The sequence below is a fragment of the Pholcus phalangioides genome, unplaced genomic scaffold (assembly GCF_987345545.1).
Source record: "Pholcus phalangioides strain wild (caught in Gottingen) unplaced genomic scaffold, Ppha-v1.0 ptg000017l_1, whole genome shotgun sequence".
Classification (NCBI taxonomy): Eukaryota; Metazoa; Arthropoda; class Arachnida; order Araneae; family Pholcidae; genus Pholcus; species Pholcus phalangioides.
This window is the reverse complement of record NW_028301610.1, coordinates 34,295,151-34,320,514: the sequence shown is the minus strand read 5'-3', so window position 1 is coordinate 34,320,514 and position 25,364 is coordinate 34,295,151.

The following is a 25,364-nucleotide window of genomic DNA, read 5'->3' as shown; positions in this document are numbered from 1 at the left end:
AGAAACAAAGAAGAAAGAAAAATATTGAAAAACTTCTTATAGCGGGAGTTACTCGCCGTTGTAAACAAGAGAGTAGAGTAAGAGGACGGGGAAAAAAAATGGCGGAGCCAATCGCAACCGACAACGTGATAGTGATGCTGGTGGCAATGCCGTCTTAAGGCATGGGCCCGGGGGCCTCACAAAAATGAGATCTGGTTGAAATTTTCGAGAATTTGCCTAGTAGGGCCTCAGAAAAATCACTTGGCCCGGGGGCCCATGATGCTCTTAAGACGGCCCTGGCCACGACCACCTAGATAACCTAGTTATATAGGAGGTCGTGCCCTGGCTGGTGGCTATACTGCAGACAGTGATGGTAACCTCTTCCAGCGAAATTTCCCTCGAAAAATTCCCTTTTGACGAAATTTTTCCCACGCATTCAGAAAAATGTGCTACCATCTAGCGGAGAAAATACATAATCAAGTATTTTACACTAGAAAAGTATTAACTGCATTAGTTTCTTTATTTTTTGCAAAAATTCTTTTGTTTGATGAACTCTCAAAATTTCCCACAAGTGCTAAGAAATTTCCCACTTCGGCAAATTTTGGCCAATTTTTCCCACGAATATGGGAAATTTCCCACGAGTTACCATCACTGACTGCAGACGTGCTCCTTTATCAATTTAAGAATCTAGCAACCATACTAAAGGTGTCTTGAAGAAATCAGCGTGCTTCCATCTATTGGGGAAATAATAAACGCTTCGAATGCGCGCCATCTATCATTCATTATTGTTACTATCCCTTTTCCTTATGATATTGTGAGATGTAACCGCGTTTTTAGTTTTTTCTTTTTCAAAATCCTCCACTTCAAGAATTATTTTTCGATATCAATGCAAAGGGGATTTTAAATTTCCGCCGTGAAGGGAAATTAGTAACCTGACCTTTAACCAAAACTATTTTATATCTCATCCATATATAGAGGGCGCTTATTTTTTCTATTTTCATTTTTGAATCAATCTCTAACAGATGGCAGCATCAACCGTCTTTCAAATACGATGATACCTCGGATAACGAACACTTTGGATTCCGAATTTTTCGGATAACAAAGACTTTGTCGGGGTTTTTCAGCCACGGCTAACGAACATGGGAGGAGATAGGGGGGGATGGGGCGGGGGCAATGACCCCAGCGTCAAAGGTAAAGCCGACTGATCTAATGTATTTGCGTATATTGGCGTTGCAAAGGGGGGAGGGGCTTTAACCCCCTCCAAGCCGATATTATAGTGCTATTTTGCACGGAAAAACGGAAATCCCCACCCTCTCCCGAGAAGAAGAAAAAATTAAACTCCCCCCCCCCCCCATGAGAAAATTCTGGTTACACCTATGTTTGCGTATATGAATTGACATCATCATGCCATATTGATGTCATATGAATTGACATCAATTCTATCCTATCTCCACCTATGCTAACGAATACGGATTCGACGAACGAACATTTTCGTTGATGTGGATGTACACGCTAACCATGTTCTGACAAGATCACAACAATAATTTTCCCAACTCGAAAACAGGCCCCTGAATAAAGCAGAAACATAAAATTTTTTGAAAATTTCGACGGCTATTGGTCGATGCGTGTGGCAAAAAAAAAAAAAAAAAAAAAAAACACAAAAGCACTCATATCAAACTAAAATCTCCGTACAGCACAATGCTTATTATTCCCAATGAAAAACAGTCCCAGAATCCTTTGCGTTATGTTCAGCAAAGGCACTGAGCTATAGAGCTCAGTGAGCAAAGGTTACCTCAATGAGCCTTGTCACCAAGATGGCATTATGCTGCCATCACTTAAAACAGAATTAGATTGGTAAAATATGAAAAACTAACGATTATATATTAATGATTTCGCTTTTATTTAGTCTGCTCGCGTGACACTAAAATATATAATTTAATAGTAATATTACATAATGATCATAATAATAATGATATACAGGGTGGTAACTATTGACCGCCCAATAATTACACACGTGATTCCATGTGAAAAACTAATATAGAAAAGGGTTTTCCGTTTTTCCATCGGACGAATATTAAGTGAGTTATAAGCTTTTAAAATTTTATGACGTGTCATTTTTCTAACGGTCAATTATATGCCAAACACCGAACCCAAGTGCATTTCTCCGCCAGCAGCGGGTTGTCACTTCTTAAAAATGAACTGAAATGTTCAATCCCATTAGAAGCCACTCACAAGTTCGGTCTTCTTCCTTCACGATTGGCACTTTTTCTCTCCATGTAGTGTGATGATACTATAACCTTGCTATTACGTATCGCTTACGTGTTAGCTTCGTCTTCTATGTTGGCAAATTTATCGCAAGATTTGTACCATGTCAGCCAAATGAGATCTGTTTGAAATTTTTTTTAGCCAAATCAACACTTTTTTGCCAAAATGTGCAATTTTTTTTACCTTCACTATTAAGTCTAATTTTCTGAGGAAAGGTGCATATAATGCGTACGTATTTACTGCGCGATCATTATTTTACGTTGTTGTTTTAATCAGATTAAAATGTTGATCAATAAAACGGCGGTATTTTTTTGAACTTTCATCGAAACCGTTACTTGTAAAAAGCTTCAACGAGGGATGTAAAAATGGTAGATTGACGAAGGTGTGGCAGCGGAAACAGTAAAGTAAGAACAACGATTCAATCAGAAACTTTTAATCAAACTTATTACGTTACGAAAATTGCCGTATTCAAAATAATTTTTTTACACTATTCAACTCTGATTTTTCTCTCAAGGATATTTCAGTGATTCTCTAGGGTGTTTTTGGAGCACTGATTCTGAATCTGACATTGGTTTTATCAGATCGGCTGCAGTTGTTAAGTGAATAGAAGTTGAATTTCGATGGTAATACCATAAGCAAAACGCGTATCTATTGGGGGGAGGGGGGGGGGGAAACAAAATGCGATAATTCATGAAATTTTCGGAACTTCTATATGATAACATCGCATTCAATTAATCCGTTGAAAATTATCTGTATCAACGTTTTTAATTAAATAACAAATTCAAGAAAACTTTGACTAAATAAGAAAAACCACTACATTTTTTAAAAAAAAATTCGGGAAGAAAAAACAGAAATAACGAGACTTCCAGTTTGGAAAGAGGAAGTTTCTTTCTCTCAAACCGAACAAAACTTCGATCTATCGCTATGGCCAATTTACTACCGAGTCAGTTCTGCCGGGAATGTGAGTGTGTGCCTGACAGTCTGATTGAGTATCTAGCGTTGTGTCTGACGTTTCAATGCTGTCATCTATGTTTCAAATTGTGAGTGAAGTATAACGATTGGATATTTGTACTGTTTGTAGACCTGTCGCTCTCAGTGGCGAGACTATCTAACGGGGAGATCGGCACGCATTCGCACCTCGAAGTTGGGAACCACAGAAAACTAACAACAGCCGACCACCACTGCGGCGGTGATGTGGTTTGAACCCGGGACCTCGTGATGCGAGTCCGTCACTATGATCACTCAACCACCACAGTGGCTATGAAAGGAAGATTGCATCTTATATTAGTAAGTGGTCAAAATGTGCTCCGTCCATTCAGATACATGAAGAAGCACGGCGTGGGATGAAGAGCTGAACCCGCTCCAGCATGGACGGTGTCACTGTTGTCACTGCCGCATGTAAGGCGGCTACGACGTCTTCTTGCGAGTCAAGCGTATGCCTATACACATGCGCTTTAAGATGGCCCCATGAAAAAAATCTAAAGGGTTTAGGTCAGGGGATCTAGCAGGCCACTGCATTGGGCCACCGCTGCCTATCCATCGATTTGGATATTCTTGATTTAACTACTCGTGGACATTCGATGCGTAATGGGCCGGTGCCCCATCATGGTGCAGCCAAAGATTTCGCAAGATAGCCAAGGGAAGGTCATCAAGGAAGTCTGGGATTCAATCTCAAGAAAACGAGGTAGTTTTCAGCAATCAGACGTTGTGGAAGCAGATATGGTCCCAGAAGATTGTTGTTTATAATGTCGTACCAAACATTAATTCCCCAACGAACCTGATAAACATTTGGACGTGTTGCATAGGGATTTGAAAAATCCCAGATATGGCTGTTAAAGACACCTTCACGAGTAAATGTTGTTTCGTCAGTCCATAGAATTCTATTTAAGAAAGTGCTGTCATTGGAATGGGGCCGTTCAAGTATTACGTCATCATCGATAGGGGGTTTCCGATTTGCTGACTTTTGATGACAAGGGGGGAGGGGGGGTTTGGAAAATGCTTACGTCATCAATCACCCTTTATGAAAATATTAGTTGGATTCATAGGGGTAGAGCTGATGATGACATTTTGCTGACAGGGGGGGGGGAGGGGGTCGCGTTTTGCTGACTTTTGCTGACAAGGGGTGGGAGGGGGTCAAAAATGGCCAAAAATTTGCTTACGTAATACTTGAACGGCCCCAATGCTGTTGAAGCAGCCATTGACAGAATTCTTTCCTTCGCGGATAATCTTCTGATGAAAGAGCTTGCACCCGTGTTCCAACTTTTTACTAGAAGGATCAGAACCAGAACAATTAAAATTAATTTAAGAGATCAAGAATTGAAGATGGAAGGGAGGAAAGAAAAGGCTAAATTCGATATGAGCTGGATTCAAACCCACAACCTTCAACGCTAGAATCTCTTTCGTTAACCACTACACCAACCGCGGCTGTGCGTCTGACGTAAGCATCTCATCGTCGATCATCGCAAATTTTTTTCCAGCACGTTCTCCATGAAAATAAGACATTGCTTCAGGTAAGACAGTAACAAGAAAAATTTTGAAGCTGTCAGGGTTACGGGATCTTTAGGGTTCCGTCATTTTTGATTCCGCGGAACGCCAAAAAATGCTCTCTTTAACACTAGGGTTCCGCGGGGCACCAGTTGGAAAATCCTGCATTAGATACGCACTCACACTGTTAGGTACGCATACACACAGACTTACACTTTCGGTTCACACAACTCATTAGGTAGTAAATCGCCCGTGGCGATAGACCGCAGTTGTGCTCGGTTTGAAAGAAAGAAAAAGAAAAGAAAGACTTGGCTAAAACGAATACGAATTCGACGAACGAACATTTTTTGTTGATATGGATGCACCCAGTGGCCAAAGTGTGTGTTACGACTTGCAGGGGCGTCGCAATGATGTTCATGTAAACTAAAAGATTATGCTAAGAGAAGAGAGGTGTACTAAAAAAAGTCACTAGAATGTTTGAACTTCTGTTGACTCGAAGCGCACAGAGTAAGATTCTTGACATAAAAATGATATGATACACGTTCTTCCAGTGCGAGACTCTTTAGCATCAAACTGAGCAGTCAAGACAATCTAGGACAGTGTTTCTCAAAGTGGTCGTCGCGGCAATCTCGATTTGTGTGGCTATTAACGTTTTGGAGTGATTCGTTTATAAGTGAAAATATCTACGAAACCATTCTGGAGAGCCGCCTGAAGAAACATGAATTTAACAAAGGAGCTGCGGGTCACAAAATTCTGAGAACCAATCATAGACGTAGATATATTTGAATGTCTGGGAAGAGGCACGATGATGATTTCTTAGGGTATGATGATGCTGATGATATCAATTCATATATACGCATGCACATTGGATCAATCACGCTGGGGGGGGGGGGGAGTAATTGCCACCCACACTGTGCTCCCCGTCCCTCCGCTGTATCTCCGCTCATGGAACCACGGTTCTAGAAGCTTATATTTTTTTTCATCTGCATGCGTGAGACAGAGAATAGAGCCAATCACATCTCATAGGTGAACACCAATGACCCGACTTGAGTTGTGTATATAGAGTAAGAATAACACACTTACAAATTCCATGGACAGATCGTAAAGATCTCTTGGGAATACGTAGTGACTATATTAAATTATGTTGTATGGTATACTATTCTATGTCTAAGGTTGTGTACATAGTGTAAAATGAACCGATCCTCAATTTCTCATCTTTTTGTAAATTCTCATATATACAATTATGATTTCAGTCAGTTTTTGTCTTTTTCCACAGAATTTTTATGAAACTTATCTTCAAATTTTGAGCGGTAGATGGAACAAATTAAATGATTTTTCTTAGAAACCTATGGGAAATTGCGTTTCGGTTAACGAAGATTTCAGCTCAGCTTACGAATGTGATTGTGGGACGATTTATCTTCGTTAGCCGAGGTAGAGCATTGTATTTGCGTATTCGGCCGTTGAGAAAAAGAATATTCAGTTATAGTACTCTCTGCTTTAGTTTTACACGCTCGTAATCTATTCTGCCGGACAATTCAATGCTCATTCTTAAAATTTGAAAAAGTTTGAAAAAATTCTTACCTTCAGAAAAGCGTGGAAGTGTGTGCACGAGAAATCTCCAATTTCTCTTAATTGGGGGCATATTTTGAATATTAATTTCAATGGATGCTACAGATCATTGCTTATTCAAATTAATTTATTAACATTTTATTCAAATGAGCCTCATTTGAATAAAATCCTTTTTTGAAGATCATTAATCCGTATGATCTTTTTCAGTCATACACATAATTGCACACCCTTTTTGTCACTCACCGACCTGGCATCTCGTTCTCTGGATCATCCTTTCGGTCATTTACACACTTGAACGCTGTTTTGGTCACTCACATGCATGCACCCTTTCCATGTCACTCCTTTGATCGATCACTGACATGGTCCCTCGCTCTCTAGGCCATACATGCTCCACCAATGTCTCGCGGGGCGAATGTGGCCGTCGGAGTCATCTCATGTGGCTCGTGATCTCATATCAAACATAATTTTGTGAAAATGAACAAAGCGACTCATTTACAGACTACTTATGCGACCCACTTCATATTCACAGACCACTTAAGCAACCCGTGGCACAGTTCCAGATCACTAGAGTGGCCCGCAGCACATTTACAGATCACTTACGTGACTCGCGGCATATTTACAGATAACTCAGGTCACTTAAGCGGCCAACGGTGCAAGTCCACGTCACTTAAGTTACCTGCGGCAGTGTTCTACATCACTCAAGCGGCCACGGCACATTTCAAGGTGATCTGCGGAGCTGTTCCAGATTACTTAAGTAGTCCCACGACACGTTTTTCCAATCAATGAAGTGGCCCGCACTCTCCTAAAGGTTGAGCACCCCTGCTGTAGGCAGAGGCAGACATATTTTCGGTTTCACCGCCCTTTCTATACCATCCAACTCTAATTTTCTTCCCTACCCAAACTTGCTTGCTGCCCTTCCAAACTTACTTATCGCCCTGTGCTACAGCCGCTTTGGCACCCTCCCCCCCCCCCATGAGAATACGCCTCTGTTTTCATGTTGATGTTTTTTCGAAAATATATTAAATGACAAAATATAATTAATGTTTGGTTAAACATGACGCAACAAAATTATTGTTTTTTTGCTGTATTTTCAGAAGTAGTTGGTCAACTGATTTCCGAGCAGGAAAGATGTCCTTCACCATTTTTGAGTCTACAGAAATACAAGATCTGGTCAAACTACACGGAAATCATCGATACGACCAATGAAGTTTCAAAACTGGTTATCAACGAACTGAGGAACCAGTTGAAGAAGGACATACAGGAGAAGCTGCTCTGCACTGCAGTAAACAGTCTACACGACGCACAGACTGCGAGAGGCAGTAGATGTGTCCAGTCGGAGCAGTCAGAGAAACTTGTAAGTAATTTTTTTTGTCCATGAAGATTTCGTGCTTTTTTTTGTAGCCAAGAGTCCTCTGGAGGTTCTCTTCTTTCCTTGAAGTCGCTTTATATTAGGGGTTCTTAATTATTTCGAGTCGCGATCAGGGACGGATTTATGTTGGCATAGGTGATCCGCAGGCAGAACTTGATAAAATTATTCATCCCTTGTAATTCACATTAGTAATGCCTACAGCCCGGATCATATGCAAATTCATAAGTGGGTATGTAATCGCACGCTATTTTTATGGCTTTAGATGCCGTTGAGCTAGACCGTGGGGAAAAAAACCAGTCTTCCACGTGACCTCGTTTCTTTGTTGGACGATTTTAAACAGCTTCGTGACCCATGAAGCTTTGTTTTTCGAAATTAGTGAAACCAGAGTGACGCAATAAGTGCATTTATAACAGGACTGCAAGTGGATTTTTACGACCCATCTAGGAAGCCACTACGAATCGAGACTGGATCGTGACTCAAAGCTCAAGATCCCCTGACAGTTGGTGGATTTGTACTTGTACGAGACCCATCTCGGAAGCCCTTTCGAATGATGTTTCGGTTATGATCGATACGTCAAGAATCCCTGGCAAGTGAATTTGTGTGACCCATCTCGAAAGCTTAGCGAATCAAGTTTAGGTCGTGATCCATAGTTCAAGAATCTCCGGGTGTTAGTCGACTTTTACGAGTCTCTTGGAAGCTCCTGTGAGTCCACAGTTAGGGTCGTGACCCATAGTTCAAGATCTCCAAGCTGTTAGTGGATTTGTAGGATTCATCTCAGAACCCCTGCGAGTGAAGTAGTTTGGTTCGTGATCTCTCTCTCAATAGCCTTAGAATCACTGCTGTAAGTAGATTCGTACGACCTTTCTCAGAAATCCCTGCGAATCAAGTTTCGGTCGGAACAAAAGCTCAGAGCTCCCGTCTGTTAGTGGATTAGGACTGTTTGGATTCGGACAATGGCCCATCTCGAAAGCCTCTGCGACCTAGTTTTGGGTCGCAGTTTTGGCTCATAGGTTAAGAACCCCTGTACTAATGTGTGCAAGATTAGTTCCATCTTTCTATGCTTCAAATTTAATCAAAAATCTTTAACATTTTCAAGAAAATAATTTGCCATTGATTATTATTCATTTTAGTGCAAATTTTTGGGCACTTTTAAATGCATATTTTTGCACTTCTAAGCAAATATGTTCATTTTTTGCGCATAGGTTAGGCCATACTTCAGTGCTTTTAATATACATATTTTCTTTTTATTTTCGTGCATATTTCTCTTTTTATGCTTATTTTTCCTTTTTGGACATGTTTATCATTTTTAGGAAAACTTCAGCATTTTTAAAAATGCAGCATATTTTTTTCATTTCATGTATATTTTCGATATACATATAATGTATATTTCCTTTAGTGAATATTGAAGAATTTTTAAGCCATATTTAAAAAACTGCATATTTCTGTAATTAACCATATTTTAATTCATATTTTCACACTTTTCATGATTTTCTTGTGTACTTTCAAATGCGTATTTTTTGACTGAAAGAATGTGCAAGCATGGAAGTGACCCAAAATGTGTGCAAGCATGTGAGTGACTAAAAGGGTGTGAAAGTATGTGAATCATCTCAGAGTGACAGCGAGAGTTAGGGGTCAGGTCAGTGAGTAAACAAAATAGTGACTTAGAGGGCGAAGGGTGAAGTCAGTGACTGACCTAAAGAGTGTGCAAGCACGTGCGTGACTAAAAGAGTGTGCAAGCATGTGAGTGACCTAAGAAGCCTTCAAGAATGTGAGTGACCTAAGAAGCCTTCAAGAATGTGAGTGACCTAAGAAGCCTTCAAGAATGTGAGTAACTAAAAGAGTGACCTAGAGTGTGCGCAAGCATGTGAGTGACCTATAGCGTGTGCAAGTACGTTAGTGACCTAGAGCAGGGGCTCTTAGCCTATGGGTCGCGACCCAATCGGGGCTTACAAGAGAGATGTGTCGTTCAAATTCACTTGCAGCCAGGAATTCTTGAGCTAGGTGTCATGACCCAAACTTGGTTCTCACAGGTTTCCGGGATGGGTCGTAAAAATTCACTTGCAGCCAGGGATTCCTGAGCTATAGGTCACAGTTCAAACTTGACTCGCAGGGGCTCCCTAGATGAGTGAGTCGTAAAATTCCATTTACTGCTGTGTTATGACTTATTGGATCACTGGTTTCACTAATTTCGAAAAACAAATAGTGCCATCGGTCGCGAAGCTGATTCTGTTGTTGATTTTGGGTCGCGGCTGATTAAGGTTAAGAACCTTTGACCTAGAGTGTGTGCGAGCACGTGAGTGACCCGGAGTGTGTGGATGCATGTGAGCGGCCAAAAGAGTAAAACTAATGCTTATGTAAAAGTTCCTCCATTCAAGGACCTAAACAGAGGTGGTTTAGATTTGTATGCTGTCTAGTACTATTCAAGATATGAAATGATCCTTTAGCTTATCTCATGTACTACAATTTGCTGATTTTTGCAATATTATTTTCAGAGACAAGAAGCGCCCTCTGCTCAAGAGGTTAAGAGCCAGGAACCGTCATGTGTTGCTCCTCCTCCGCATATCCCTAACTCAGCTTCAGTTCCTGGTAGGTGTATTTTTTTTTTTCTTGGAATCGATCAAAATTTTGAAACAGCGGGAACGCCGCTCAAAATGTGTGAGACATTTCTTTGTACAGGTCATGACGTTAACATATACACTGGTGTGCAAAAATTAAGGACAAAGCTGAAAAATTGAGGTCGAGTACTCTAGGGATGAAAACAAATTTAGGCTGACTAGTGATTCTGGACGCATACACATACTCGTTCTCTTTTGGGGGGCTTGATATCCGTACATCTTCCAAGGTGGTTCAGTCACTGGTGCCCATTATTGTACAGAGGTTCTCCTTCCTCACGTGCGTCTTTTTTAAAGGTACTCAGTTTTTCTTCATGGACGACGACAATGCTACACCTCATCGTACAGTGGCTGTCGCAGAGCTGTTGGAGAGTGGAGATATGATGTTCAACCCATGGATTTGCCGGTAAGGTTCCCGGATCTATATCCAACCGAACACGTGTGGGACACTCTAAGGCAGGCATCTTCAACCCGTTGCTCGTGAGCACCATGCCAAACTTGCCGTAAGGGTGCTCTTCTCTTGATGATTGGCACAGCCGGTGCTCGCGATTAGGAAAAGGTTGAAGAACTCTGCTCTAGGGAGACGTTTGGCAGCACGTCACCAGCCGCCAGCAACGATTCCGGAGCTGTTTTTGGCGCTACAACAGGAATGGGCAGCAATGCCTCAACAGCTCGTTGACAACCTTGTACTCAACACGGACAGACAATTTAAATTCTTTATAGCAGTCAGGGGTAATCCTAGGGGTCATTCAAGTATTATATATTATATTCAAGTATATGTCAGCATCGGGGGGGGGGGTTCTGATTTTCTGACTTTTGACGACAGGGGGGAGGGTTGAAGGTTGCTTACGTCATCAACCACCTTTTTTTGAAGATATGAAATATTCTAAGCTGCTGACGAAATTTTGCTGACAAGGTGGGGGGGTCAGTGTTTTGCTGACTTTTGCTGACAAGGGGAGGGAATCAAAAAAATGGCTAAAAAATTGCTGACGTAATACTTGAATGGCCCTCTATCCCCTACTAAAGGCAGGATTTTTCTATCCAGTCACTTGTCACATGGACGTTCCGAACTTCTGTCCAATTGTGCTCGAAGTTAATTTTTCAATAAAGTTCCTTTTTATCCTTTGAATTTCTCTTTTTTTTGGAAAGCTTTTGTTTACTTTTCCCATGTTCTTACGTCCTGGGGATCTTATGGTATTATTTATGTCGATTTGGAAACCTTTTTTCCCGACGTTACATTCGAAAAAAACCGTCTCGTCCTTAATTTTTTCACACCATTGACCCTACTTTTTGAAATAGAATGATCCATTTCTTTGTTCGTTTGAAATCGGCATTTCATTTCAGCGATGACGCGTAATTCAACCTATTTTTTGCGGTTATCCGGGTTCGTAAGTGTCAAGAAAAACCTGGAATTTGTCAGGGGAAAAAAGTTTCACTAAAAAAAAAGTCAGGGAAAAATTACCCATTTTTGTTCTAAAACCTGGAGAAATTTCTGACAACGGACCTGGAAAATCGTTGCGATTTTCGTCTGATCGAAAGAGCAAAATAATAATAATAAAATAAAGAAAAACGTTTTTCTGCATTTAGAGCTGTTTTTTCCTGCACACAGGATTCCCTTTCCCCCCCCCCCCATCCCCGTACTTTTTAACTGAAAAAGTGTAAACTCAGCGCCCTTCCTGGTCCCGCGTGCGGGGCACCAGACCCTTCTGTCTTCCCTTAGTTGCGGCTCTGTCTGAGGGATGGAAGAAATAATTTCGAAATTGATGGAAGGCATAATTCTAGAATAAATGAAAGAAATAATTCTAGAATAAATGAAAGAAATAATTCTAGAATAAATGAAAGAAATAATTCTAGAATAAATGAAAGAAATAATTCTAGAATAAATGAAAGAAATAATTCTAGAATAAATGAAAGAAATAATTCTAGAATAAATGAAAGAAATAATTCCAGAATTGATGAAAATTCTGAATTACCGAAAGAAATAATTTTTGAAACAATTTCAGAAGTAGTAAAAAAAATAACTTAGTAATTTCTGATAGAAATGATTTCACAATCAATAAAAGGGTAATTGAATAATTATTGAAACAAACGATTTCACGATATATAGAGAATATTTATTTCGTTAATTCCGAAATTATCTATCAAAGAATCATTCAAAGTGATTTAATATTAAAAATTAATCTCAAAATTAATTAATTCAATCAGTAATTATTCGAAAACGTTTTCAGAATTAGTGAAAAAAATTATTTTGGAACTAATCGAAATTGATAATTGATAAAAAAAATAATAATTTCAGAATAAATAAATTCAATTCTTCAATTATTTTTTTCCCTGCTTAACTCGGGGCTCATTGACTCCTATTAAGATTTCGTTAAATTGCACGAGTTGGTGGCCCGCAGTGTTTGAAAGGTTGATGACCCCCCCGTTATAGGCCTATGTGGAAGAAAAAAATAACCTTCCATTTTTGCGTTAGAACGAGATATCTCGTCCCTGATCGTTAAAGGATTCAAGTCCGTTAGAATAACATTGTTTGCATGGGAAAACTGAAAGGATCAAGAAAATTTTCATTGTTATAGAGCAAGGGTTCTTAACGCACGGGTCGCAACTCAAACTTAGGTCGCAAGGTCTCACGAGATGGATCATTCAAATCCACTAACACCCAGGGTCTCCTGTGCTATGGGTCGTGACCCAAACTAGATTTGACAGGTGTTCCGAGAAGGATCGCACGAATCCATTTACAGCCAGGGATTTTTGAGTTATGGGTCACGACCCAAACTTGGGTCGTATGGACTTCCGACATGGGTCGTACGAATCCACTTGCAATCAGGGGGCGTTCTTGTTCTATGGGTCACTACACACGTTGAGTCTCAAAGGCTTCCGAGATAGGTTGTACAAATACACTTACAGCCAGGGACTCGACCCCCACATATGATTCGTGGTATCTTCCGATAAGGTCGTATGCATCTATTTACAGCCAGAGATTCTTGATCTATGGGTCACCAATTAAGTTTGATCCTCAGGGGCTTCCGAGATAAGTCGTACAAATTCATTTACAGCCAAGGGTTTTTGAGCTATGGGTCACGACAAATACAAGTAAAACGGTTTTTCCGCATTTAACACTGTTTTTTCCCATCTTTCCTCCGTTATTTTGAATTCGAATATCTCAGTGAATATTGCTCTTAGAAACGTGTAATTTTTTTTGTTGGCAACAGAAGATACAGGGCAACAACTTCCTAATTGGGTTTTTGACCGCACGGGGACTGTATGAAAAGTTAATTCCCCCATTTTCTTATGTGTACGACCCCTGAAATGAAATTTCAGATTTTAAGTAACACTGCACGTCTTTAGAAAACTTTTTTACAGCCTGTATATAGTAACCGAAAACGTTTTAAACGGGAGATCTCGATGAATGCCAGTAAAAGTTAGGAACACGAAAATAAGACATACTAAACGGGAAAACGTTCCAAGTGGGAACATAATAAACGGGATCCTGTGTATATTCAGACCTATGAAATATCCGCTTATAAAAAAAAATTACATTATTACATTATTATATTATATATATTTAATAATTTTCTTTTTTCCTTAAAGAAATTCAGAAGCACGAGATCATAGACATTTCATCAGATTCTGATCAGGAAGATATCGAAGAAGAAATATTAATCTCTTCCTCTGATGAACTATCTCAAGATGTACGAAAGGACATAGTTTTGGAATATAGGGCTGATCGAGGTTCTATTCAGTTACTTGATTATGACTTACTTTCTTTAGGACCCGGTCAGTACCTAAATGATAATGTCATTAATTTTTTATTATTGTATTATAGAGACATTTTATTGAATTTATCTGAAAAAAATGAAATGCATTTGTTTTCAACATTTTTTTTTTCCACCTTAAATTTTTGTAAACAAAATAACTTGCCCAGGGATAAATCGTTTGAAAAACTGGAATCATTCTTGAAATATGTTAATTTATATTTAAAAAAAACATGGGTGATTCCAATTAATGTGGAATCGCCAAAACATTGGCTGTTAGCAATTTTGGAATATCCATTCCCTGAATATTGTACGTCGACTGATGCGACTCTGTGCCCAAAAATAATAATTTTAGACTCCCTTGAAAACGGGAGACTTGCCCGAAAAAACCTTGTCCTGGATAGATTGAATTTTTTTTTTTCTATATATTGTGACAAACTTGAAGTTGATATTGGCGATCGAGAATTTGAAATTGCCACGCCACTTCTTCTTACCCAATCAAACGGGTATGATTGCGGCATCTTTGTATTTCGTTATTACGAAAATTACTTGAAAAAACGAAATGTATCTGATGACATCCGTAAATGGTTCACTGAGGTGGTTGTGCAGGGCTCTAGGTCTGAAATAATTTCGTTAATACAAAAACTAGGTAGTATAAAAAATTAGGTTCTTCTGGTGCTGTTCATAATACCCAGAATGTATCATTTGTGCTTTGTTTAATTATTACGGTAAAACTTGTCCAAAAGGAACGTCAAAAATGTGCACTATTTGTAAGAGTTGTAATGTACAGAAAAAATCACCACTAAAAAGACGGTGAATTTATTAGTGATATAGGGCCGTGATGTACATGCTACTAAGTAGCACGAAAGCCTGCCACTTTCAAGCACATGGAACCAATGAGGTTATTTTTTACATTCGCACAAGTGTTACTAATAATCTCATTGTTTGCATATGCTTTCTTGCCACTTAGTAGCATGTGCATCACGGGCCATAGTTCCATTCCTTTAAAATGATAATTGAAGACAAATATTTAAAAATAATGTTTGCAATATAAGCAAAGTTCTAAATTTGCTCTTCTCTAGATTATACAGAAAGAAATCCAACCTTTAAAAAATTTTTAAAAATACAGGGTGGTCCAGAAGTACGGTCCCCTTTCGAAAACATGTTTAAAAGGAGCTATTAAAGGTAGAGACAAATGGCTTAAAGCATTTGAAAAAGAATAGTCCAATTTTTTTTTTTACTTACTGCAAAATCCCTGCATGCACACACACCTTCAGTGACGCGGAGAATGTCAAGCCTATATAGCATTTCTTGCCATGTTATTTGAAACACTGGCTTCACTCCAGATTCGGTGCCCAGTGCAGCGGGTCACACGGCCCTAGAGCTATCCTTGATTGTTGTGAATTTGAATTGATGCCTTATACGGAGACATGTTGAATTGTGATTCTGCTTTGGACAAGTTTTACTGTACTTGTTATTGTGAAATATTCATTCATTTATGTTATATCGAAATCGTTCATGCTAAAACCATATCGTTCATGCTAAAACCATATCGTTCATGTTATATCGAGATCATTCATGTTATATCGAGATCATTCATGTTATATCGAGATCATTCATGTTATATCGAGATCATTCATGTTATATCGAGATCATTCATGTTATATCAAGATCATTCATGCCATAACCATATCTCATTCATGCCATAACCATATCTCATTCATGCCATAACCATATCTCATTCATGCCATAACCATATCTCATTCATGTTATAACTATATCATTCAAGCTGTATCAAGATGTTTGCATGCGTGTTCAAAGTAAATAAATGTATAGAATATGAAAAGCGATCTTGAAAAGCGATACAGCGTAGTAAAAATGATAAGATTGAACAGAAAAATTTTTAGAATGTAAACGAAAGATGTTATCAATGTTTTAAATAATTTGATTTTTTTAATAGTAATTTTAATAATAATAATAATTTCATTTTTTTTGTCATTCTTTATGAACATGTATGTGTTTTATTAATGTTTATTTTTTTTTTCGTTTTGTGTGAGATTTTCACAAAATTTATTTTGCAATTTAGATATTTTTATATAGTTTGGGACGACGGTGTCCAACCGCTTGGGTTTTTTTGGGCCACCTTAGAAAGAGAAAAACTCTGTTTTGGTCTTCACTAAAAATTCAAACGATAACTGAGAACAATTTTGAGTGTTCACACACACACACTCTTCACTGAGAAAGACTTACAATTCACCCAAAACAATATTAAAATTATGCAAATTATAAATTATCCGTATATTATATGTTTAAGATATTACTTGCGGAGGATTGATTGATTGAGTTATCCAGGATTGTTTGTGTGCATGCGACTCATAAAATATATGATATTTGTTCCTTGAAATGTATTTGTTGTTGGACTGTGAAATGAGTCACATTTCATTATATTGAAATATTGTCGTTTATATATTGTTTTAATTTGGGTACAGAGCTTAGTCATCATTCGATGTGTGGAAATTCCCTCAAAGTAGAGATTTGTTGTAATGCTATCGTTTACAATTTATAAGTAGATATACTTAATGTTTCTCGCAATTTGTTTGATGTTGAATACAACTGTGAAAATTCACATTCCATTATAGAAAATGTTTGTTGTTTATTATTTTTCTTAAATTATGACCAGAGCCCTAGTCATCATCCATGTATTTTGTCATTACTGTATGCATATTTATTGTATACATGCTGATTTTCTTTTTTTTACCAAACAAACGCTGATGTGATTGAGTGCGATTTTCACCAACTTCATTTTGTAATTTTTGTATTATTTTTATAAGCTTCATAAAAAAATTATAAATTTAAATATTTTATCGTGTTTCTTTTGTGCTCGTGATTGATAATTTTTCTGTACTATTTAATATATATATATGCAAGGTGAAAACCAAAGTCTGTTTCATCTCAAGTAACTCGTGAACGTTTAGTTATAGAGACATATATATCACACAATTTAAAAAAAAAATTCAAATAACGTGCTTATATTGTAGATTTTTTCAACGGTTCACCAGCTATTTGATGTGAAACGGGCTAAGTTTTCACCCTGTATTTTTATGCCTAGGTATTCAAAATTCCAATCAATCATAAATAATTTATTTTTAATTATTCACCATTTTATTTTCTTCCTGTCTACCTGCCATTTAAAATTCGATAAAATTGCGCAATTTTATTTCAATTTTCATTACAGACTTAATAATTTATGATTGATTGAAGAAGCTAAAATTAGAGAAATACCTGCAAATGTTGTTGGTATAGGCTAATGAAAATATATGATAGTTGTGGTGCAAGAACGTAGCCAGGAAAAGAACAATGCCTACCCTTCCCGGAAAATGTGAGAAAATTATTGATATACATATGTATATATGCAGTCACATAATCAAGATCACTGTAGTGTCAATTTAGTACCTCCGGAAAATATTCCTGGCTACGGTTTTGCTGGTGGCTTATCATATGCAACACTATTTGGCCGCAAAATATACTCCAAGCCAAATTGATGGTTCACCATATGACATTCTTTGATGCATATATTTTTGCAGCAGAATTTCCCTGGAATATCAGTTTTGTTTTTTGCCGCGGTTTTGCAGTTTTCATAAATTAGTAAGTGTCAAGAGTGGGAATCTAAATAGGTTTTGTGTTTCGATAATCCAACATACAGTATATTAACAGACCTCAATAGAAATCTAATGAAGTAACAAAACCATCTGAAAAATCGTGATTTCCAGTACGTATTTCACAAAGTTAAACTTCTGATAAAAAGGAATCGATTGAATTAGGGCTAAAACATTTAAAAAGGAATGAAGTCTGGTGTTGATGGATATCAAAACCATACTGAAGGAAAGGAAATGCAGTCAAACCTTGGTTTAAGAATTTAATTCGTTCCTGAAATCCGAATGTTCGCAAACAGAAATAATTTTTCCCATAGGAATCAAAGTGAAATGAATTAATCCGTTCTTGGGACTCCGAATATTTCTAGTGAGAACTTTTACAACAGCTCCTGTGCATAACCAATGGTTATTAAACCAACACCGAAAAAATTAAAAAAAACGGAATGAAAACGATGCCAGGGCAAAGTCTGGTTTCGTGAGTATGAATCATTATAATCTCGTGTCAAAGCCCTCAAAATTTCCGTTTGCAACACTATTTGGCCACAAAATATACTCCAAGTCAAATTGATGGTTCTCTGTAAGACACTGGCTGCCAAGCTTTGTAAATAACAACTATACAATGTAGAATTATTTTATCATGTTTCCAGAAGTTACTAACTTAGTTTTATGTCAGATATTATTGCAAAACATATTTCAAAAAATTCTTTTCTCCAGAGTTTCGTAAAGTTTGAAACGACCTGCTGATCCATAGGCTGAATAAGAGCGGCTGTAGTTGGTGGCGGGAAATTTACTCTAAGGAAATATAATTCTTAAATCAAATTCTGTCGAGAAAAAAAATTGTAAACTCAGACTTCTGAATGAATGAACGCCAGAACTTTGCCACTGGACTTATCCCGTTGCCCAGATCTCTTCCAGCCCAGCTTCTGAAATACTGTATGAGATGGAAACCTGTCTTCGGACGGAATCGAAAAATAGTCTCTTCATTGATTAATGCTTTTATGGGTACCTCTATAAAGCGGAAACCTGTCTAAAATGGAATATTATTTCTATCTCTTTTGAGACGTTCCGTTTCGTACAGGTTTGATTGTATAATACAATGGGAAAAAAAAAGGCATGATTTAAACATAGAATCTGGGTTCGAACCCACAATCTTCGACAGAACTGCGATTGGGGAAAGACAGGTAGGCACTCTATCACTACTCAACAATGCGCACCCCGGCTGTTATACAGTATATAGTGCAACCAAATCTGCCAGAGCAGCGGTTCTCGGATTTTTTTTATTTTTTTTTCTCGCGGAGCCCCGTAGGTCCATTTTTTATTTATTCATCAAAGTTACTGACTTACTTTTATTATTAAAAAATATTAAAACTTATTTTTTTCAAATTCACTGTTTTTTTTCCTCGAGCTGCCACGGAGCCCCTGAGGAGTGCACATTTAGCTTCATTGACTCCGCGGAGCACCGATTGAGAACCGCTGTTAGGAAATAAGAGGGGGAGGGAAAAAAAGCTAAATTATATGTGTGTACGCCATCTATACGTCATTTTAAGAACTTAATGTTAAAAAGAAAAAAATTGGATCACACACGGGGGATGATGATCACGGTACTACGCTCATCATCTGTAGCTGATGGAACACCCTGAGGGTTAAGCTATATTCATAACTCCGCTGGGCATTCAGTTTGGTTTTTTCTTTCAAGTGTTCAGCAGACAATATACTGTACTTTTTCTTAATAAGATCACAAAGAATGTCCAAGATGAAGAGTAATACGGACATTTAGTATTATACGGGACGATTATCAGGTTTCATTCGAAATCGTTAAACATAACATAGGTTGAGATGTATAATGATTTTTTTCTCGACCCACGATGCATCAAATCAATATCTAGATATTATACCGAGGTGAACTTGGGGAAAAAAGCTTTGTTGTTTCTTACGGGAATCGAACTCCGGCCGTCTTGCAAACCGGGGAAGTGCACTGACCATTATACCACAGAGACGAGATTTTTTTTCTAAAGGGCCTCCTCACACGGCGCTACTAAAGAAAATCTCATAAACCGGGAAATTCAGTAAAAACGACAAAGTGTTCAATTCACTTCTTATCTTCCTGTACTTTATTTGACTAGGATTAAAAAAAAAATCAAATTTCAGCGATTCTAGCAGCGAAGAAGATTGTATTATTATTATAATATTATAAATAACTATTATCTTCGCTATAAAAGACAAAATGGAAGAAAATTATAAGTATATCTCCACACACACAGTCACACGTTAAAAACCGTTCATTGTAGACCATAGTTCCCCCATAGTTTTTATTACATCGCCCCCTTCATTATAAATTTTTTTCTCTCATCGCCCCTAACTGAAGTGAACCCGTAGGATACTATGCTAAATCTATTGCTTCTATGGCTTCCGGGAGCGATATTGCCCACTTCAGGAAACACTGTTGTAGACTAAATTTGATCCAGATTTCCTTTTCACTAGCCGTGCCCGGGTGGGCCCGTGCGTTGAGACGGCGCTGTTTCGGCCACAGAGAATTACAGAAATCGTATTCCAAATTCTACGGAATGAGGAAATAAGAGACATCTGGAATTAACTCCTGACACACCTAAATTATAGAGACGTCACAATTTAAGGAATGTGTGAGCCCTGATGAGCGAGTGATTACCTAGAGTCAAATTCCATTATTTTGAGTAAATATCTATTATTTTGAACGAGGGTAGTCTTATAAGTTGAAGAAGTTTTATTTCGATAAGAGCAGACCATGTTGTTTCCGCACCGAAAGAAAAAATATAACTGTGTTTATCTTTTTGGAGGGGCATGGCATTTCGCTATATCCCCGAACTTGTGAGTATGACCTATATATATGTTACGGTAAAAGCCCGAAGAGTGGTTACCAAGTCGAGTTGGTAAAAGCCCGAAAAACGCTTGTAAACGTATACATTTCGGGCTTTCACCAAGCACTTCGGTAAATGCTGACATTTAGCAACTTTCATGAAAATTGGTAAAACTGCTAATTTTCTGATTTTCATAAATTTGAAAGCTTGTCATATATTAATCACAGCGATCCTGAAATTCGTAAAAATGAGTAAAAATGCGATTTCTCTAATTTTCATAAATTTTAAAAGATTTTATAGCCAGGCCTAGTGGGAGGTTTGCCAGTAGCAATCTGTAAAACCGTTGTGGCCATGGTTCGATATGTTCGCGTGATATAAATTAGAGCTTGTCTTTGAATCACGTCCATCTTTGTCAGGAGCCGAGAAGAGGGGGGAAGAAAACTAGATGGGAGCCCCAAGGGTAATCTGTCGATACAGTACAGTTCTGTAGAGGGTGTTCTTCAGATTACGATGGTATCCCCACTCTGCACCCAATAATCGTCAGAAATGATCCAGGGTATTGATCGTTTTTCTAAGTAAGTAATGTGCGCGTGCTAAAAAAATTAGCTTGTTGACTAACCGTATTCCTAAAATTTTGAGACCTTTTTTGGCAAACTTAAAATTTTTTCCCCGTTAGTTTTGATAATGGAACTTTTTACGCTTGTTTTGCCATAGAAATCATGATTTGGATGGTTCCACTTGCAGGTCATTTTGTTGTAACCATTCGGAGATCGGTATCAACGCAGCGTCGGCAGAGGCTGTAATTTCAGTGGGTTTTAGCAGACACCAAGAGAAGGAAGTCATCTTCAAGGGCTTATGCTGTGACCCCGAGGCCCCACTGGAATCGAAGTAATGAATCGAATGCAGTATTCCAAAAAGCGGGCCACTTCGTGAGCCCTGAAGGCAACCTCAAACCAACATCTTGGATGTTGGTGCTGTACTTGTGTTAAGAGTGATGGTGCGTCCCGAGAAAATTTCCTCCAACATTTTTCTTAGCTGAAGAGGAATAGACATCGTTTGAAGGTTATTAGCTATTACCTCATGACGCACACAACTGAAAGCTCTCTCAATGTCGAGGGAGATAACGGCTGTGAATAGGTGCTCCTTCCTCTTATTCTCAATCTGTTACATTAGATGATGAAGGGCATCATACGTTAAACGACCCTCACGACCCCACAAATTGAAGAGGATGAAAGAGGCCGTCCCGCTCAACATAGTAGGTGAATCTTTGTATAAGAAGCCTTTCAAGAACCTTTCCCAAATTGGAAGTCATCGTAATGGAACGAATCGAGTTCGTTACGCCAAGTCCCCTCTTGGAAAGAAACACCACCCTTCTAGGTTTGAATGCTGGAGGAAAAGTACAGAGTTGTAAGAAGTGACTGAAGAAATTCTTGAAATAGTTAATATTGGCACGTACAATGGTTTGTACCAGGGGGTGCCCTAAAACCGGTTTTCTAGCTACTCTTTTCGAAAAATCAAGTGACGTCACCCGATTCCTCACGCGACCGTCTCCCGTTGGAACACCGAGTAAAATTACTGTTTTTTGGTAATTTTTTTTGCATAGTTCTAATTCACAAAACTCTGTCATTTTTTCAGAGTAGATGCCACAAATACCGCTGATTATCAAAATATATTTTTTTTATTTTTTGAAAGTTTTTTTATTTTTGACGGATTTTTTTTTTCGACCCATGTATGCAATGTTAATTCAATGGGAAGTATGCACGTTTGTAAAATCGAAAAGGGAAACGGAAAGGGAATTATCAGAATGGGGGAAAACATTTTACCCATAAATGGGTAAAATGGGCCTTTTGATATTCAACGTTCAGTGGGAATGTATAAATTGGAATAAGTTTTGTTTTTTCATCTTTTATTATAATTCGGCTTTACACTCAGAGCCGCAACTAGGGGAGAGCAGGCGGGTTTAGTCTGGCGGGTTTAGTCTGGGGGGGGGGGGCAAATTTCATCTTTTCACCTCTCCTTCAATCAACATTACAAGCAGGGCCGCAACTAGATGCTTGGTCACCCGGGGCAAGTGCGCATTTTAGCGCCCCCTTGTAATTTTGAAGGAGAGGTTTGGGAATAAAATTTGCACCCCCTCTGGTCCAGCGCCCTGGGCCATGGCCCCCACATCCTGGAGTGGGACCCCTAGGCTGGAATTTGCGGATCCCCCCCCCCGACCAGACTTTCACGGGCCCTTTTATGATGGATTTATAGCGTGAAAAACAAAAAATAATGAAAATCGTCCCGGGGCCCCAGGGCTGGAGCTTTGCCAGCCCACCCCTTGTGGGGGAGCATGCCCTGGGCACGAGACCCACCTGCCCCCTCCCCTAGTTGCGACCCTGATTACAAGGGAACGCCAGAATATGTACTTGCTTGGCTGACCAAGCATCGGTTGCCCCCATTACTTGTAGAACATAGAACAGGGCCTGATTCCCGCATGGGAAAGTGAAACATTTGCTCTGGGACAGGACCGCAAATAGATACTTGGTCAGTTGGAGCAAACATTTTGGCATTTCCTTGTAATGTCGAAAATTTAGCCCAGGATCCGGAGCACCAGACCCACCCGTTCCCCTCCGGATTACAGCCTGCCCAGGAGCTCCAACATTTAAACAACATGCGTTCACTGATTAACAAAACGTCTTTGATCCAGGTCACGGATACCCCCCATGTCTGATTTGGGCCCGACATGGATGGTCAAACTCTTCGGTTTGCGGGCCATATGACAATGAAAACAGGGATAAAATTAATTTCAAAATGTTTAATTGATGCTTGAATAATTTCTGCATAGTTACTACTGCATCACAATCATTAGTGCATTATATAATATAATTCGATTTCGCATACGTGTTACCCAGGCGTGTACTTTTTAGCTGCGGGCCACAAACTCTCTCTGGTACAATTATCGTGTTGTAAGCACTAGGTATTTTCTTAACAACACTTTTTCGCGAGCCGTATGAAATCTCTTGTCATCCCACCACTATAGGTGGGGGACTGGTCGTTCCGTATATACGGGACTCTAGCCCTTATGCGGGAGGGGCAGTGGTTGTTGCATTGTATATTTATTGATTAGGGGGGGAGCTCAGCCCCCTCGTAAAATTTATTAGGGAGGGGCTCGAACTGCCTCAACCCCAGGTTCCAGTGACTATGGCCCGGGGTCAGGACCGGATTTAGTCATTCAGCATGTGCAAGAACAGTTTTGCGGTCCTGGTGATAGGGGTTGGGCCCAGAGGTTAACTAATGTTTGCTCTATAAATCCACCGAAATTTCTTTTAGGGGCGGGGGAGGGTCTTCGAATTTGGATCCGTAAAAAATCTTTCCGAGGAGGAGGCCCCAATAAGTAGGGTCGTTCTAGCCCATGGGCAGACTGGGTATGGGCAGTGCAGGTGGTTACAAAGCTTCACGTTCACGAGAAATATGTAAAACAATATAATGTCTAACAGGGCTGCAACGGTAGGGGTTGCAAGCGGGTCTGGTGCCCCGGGCGCTGTGCTAGAGGGGGCGCAAATTTCACTCTTTAATCTCTCCTTCAACATTATGAGGGGGCGCCAAAATGCATGCTTGCCCCGGCTGACCAAGCATCTGATTGCGGCCCTGATGTCTAATACTGTGAAATAAGATTTTGAATCGGGATGACTGGCGCTTCAAGTCTGATAGGGTGAGTCCCTTGCACCGAGGGCTCATCACAGTGTTAAGGCATGGGGAAAGGCAGACCGGGCTGTAGGGGCTTTAGTTATCGGTCTTATGTTTATAAATACATAAAAATATAAATTTTCTTGAATTTCAACCAAAGAAGCTAAAAATTAAGGCCCCCATCCAAGGATGTGGGTGGGTTGCAGATTCACTACCATATGTATGTGTCTTTTAATAAATCGACATATTTTTCATCAATGGATTCAATAGAATTTCAAGTTCTTACTTTTTAAAGTATGTGGTTAGCGTAAAATATTATACATAATCAATGCAGTTTTTACGGCCCGGTGCGATCGCACCCTTTGCAGCTGCCCAATTTCGGCCCTTGGGGGCCGGAAGTTGTGCATGCTAGGTTTAACCAAACGTATTATAAAGTAGTGTTCTTCAACCTTTTTCTAGTCGTGAGCACTGCCTGTACTCATCATCAAAAGAAGAGCACCCTTACAGCAAGTTTGACATACGAATGCATGAAATCAGGATGATTTCAATCCTTGAATGCAATGTGTAATAATAATAAATAATAATAAATAATAAATAATAAATAATAATAAATAATAATAAATAATAATAAATAATAATAATAAATAAATAATAATAAATAAATAATAATAAATAATAAATCATAATTAATAATAACTGTTATTACCAATAATTTTTTTTTAATTCAACCAAAATTATTAAACACTTTCAAATGTATCTAATATTTTTCTTTCCCTGTATGTTTTTTTCTCCGTAAAGACGCGTCCCTGATAATTTCCCTCATGGTTTCTAGAATTTCCCTCTCGTGGAAGAGAGAAGCTGCTTCCATTGACTTAACATTGCATACATGAGTTGGGAAAAAAATTCATTAAAAATCAAATAAATTTTTAAAAAATAAAAAAAAAATATTTTGACAATAAGTGGTTTTTGTAGCATCTGCTCAAAAAAAATGGTGAAGTTCTGAGCGGGAAAACTATGCGAAAAAATTCATGAAAAACCAACAATTTTACATTATGTTCCCGTTTGAGTGGGTCACATGTGGGTGACGTCAAAACCAGTTTCATTCTGAAGCGCGTGCTTGCTAATACTTAACCTTATATATTCTAGAAACCTTGGGCTTGTACTATGCGATTGGT